A 1,981-nucleotide genomic window follows, 5' to 3' on the forward strand; every position below is an offset into this window, starting at 1 on the left:
AGAAGTATCTGTCAATACTGCTGCAACCTACTAATAAAAAACTAAAATTAACTTAAAAGTAAATCAAAAACAAATATTCTCTCAAGTAAATAAAAATAAAATAAATATCCATTAAGGTCCACATTTAGAAAAATAACAGTAGCTGACCTGTATTACATTGTCACGCCCCGCTCCGTCCGATCCTAATGTGTGCCACGCCCACCTCGTTACCTCCTGTTTCTGCCTGATTGGTCCCACCTGTTGCTCGTTACCCTTAGCTTGTCTTTTGTATTTAGTCTGTGTCTCAGTTAGTTTCCCCAGATCCGTCATTGTAGGGTCCGTGGATGTCCTTACCTGTCTGTCCTTTGCTCATTAAAACCCCATTTGCCCGTAAGTTTGGCGTACTCTCCTGCTTCCCTGCTCGCCTTCTTACCCGAAAGTAACATACTGTACATTCACATTAGTAGCTTTCAGCTTCATATTAGAACTGTGCAACACAAATATTGTCTCAAAAAATATGAAGCATGACAAAATAAATATCCATTATGGGGCTGCATAAAAATGTGCTGTACTTGTATTCATATTAACAACTACCAGCTTCATATTAGGACGTACGTGCACATTCGTAGTGGTGCAGCTTCATCCACCCCTTTCCAAATGTTGCTCGGGAGAAACAAACAAAGGTTCCACATTTGCTGCATTTGTTCGGTACATACGTGTACCGAACCTAAAGACCCGAATCGCAAATCTTTTGAATATTGGTTTGAATACGTGTACCGTTACACTCCTACTGTGCAGGTGGACATCAGGAGTATGGAGTAGGCTTGCCAGTGTGTAATCCTGCAGAAGAATTCATCAGGTGTGACATGGATGGTAGATGTTGCCCCCCTCTAGGTCAGGTAACGTGTTTTATTCAAGGTAAGAAATGTTTTGCAGTGAGAATTTCTTAAGGTGCTCTTCTGTGAGTCCGACCCTACTGCAGTATATTTACTATATTTTTCTCAGACAACCTACAACTGCCAAAATAAGGTAGAAGTCAGATCTGCAAGTAGCAGAATATCTCCTAAAACAGAGAGAGATGTATGTGACTGAAGTGGTGTGCTGATGAAAAAGTACCAGGTGAGTTTGTGGATCTGTTTATTAAAATTTTATTGTTTGGACTGAAAACATATATCTGATTTTGATATATTTATATGTGACATGTTCATAGGGTCACTTGAAGCCAGGATTGAGAACAGGCACAACCACAACCTGTTTGTTGCAGATGCTTTCTGTTAGAGAGATGTGGGGTAGAAGACCATACAGGTGTTAACACACCTTTTTGATATAATTCATACTCTCACATGTATTCTGGCTGTTTATATGAACAACATTCAAACTGAGTATAGTGAGACATACAGCAATAGCTTGGGACTCACCCAGGACAGAGAACTGCTGCAGAGTGGATCCACGTGTTTGTCCACCCCGCCGACGTTGCTGCTGTGAGGCTGCTGCTGCAAGCCCTGTCTTTCTGCATTGAGTTTACCAAAGATAATGGCCATCAGTAATGGAATGTTTGATTTTGAAAAGTTAGAAAATTGAAGACCATAAAGTTGACCAGTTTTAACTAGCAAGCAGTCACATGATATTTATTTACTCTCATTCAAGAGTGAGATGACTCCTGAAAACTATTAACCTTCATCTAATGTTCTGTTGACTTATAAGTGTCATAAAATTATAGCCTACAGTGGGTTTTCTGCTCTGACAACATAGTAATATTTATGTATTTTTTCATGTCTATATGTAGCCTAGACAGTGAAACTATAGTGAAAAGTGTCAGTTACGTAATGTGATGTCAGTATACTGTCAGAAGATTTTTAACCGTCAGTTTTTCCTGAGAACTGCTTACTACATGCGTGAAAAATGGGCGCCACTTTGACTCTCTGGATCAGGGGTGGGGAACCTGTTCCATGGAGGGCCGGTGTGGGTGCAGGTTTTTGGGATGGCCTGGATGATGCACTGC

General features: G+C 40.4%; 1 long non-coding RNA gene across 1 annotated transcript; it reads left to right on the top strand.

Moving 5' to 3' along the window:
- Positions 1 to 296: 296 nt before the first annotated feature.
- On the top strand, positions 297 to 1,509 carry LOC111835801 (uncharacterized). Its single transcript, XR_002836284.2, has 4 exons — positions 297 to 369; positions 778 to 897; positions 985 to 1,098; positions 1,190 to 1,509. It is a non-coding gene; the product is annotated as an uncharacterized lncRNA (long non-coding RNA).
- The last annotated feature ends 472 nt before the right edge of the window (positions 1,510 to 1,981 follow it).

The sequence above is a fragment of the Paramormyrops kingsleyae genome, chromosome 25, assembly GCF_048594095.1.
Source record: "Paramormyrops kingsleyae isolate MSU_618 chromosome 25, PKINGS_0.4, whole genome shotgun sequence".
Taxonomy (NCBI): Eukaryota; Metazoa; Chordata; class Actinopteri; order Osteoglossiformes; family Mormyridae; genus Paramormyrops; species Paramormyrops kingsleyae.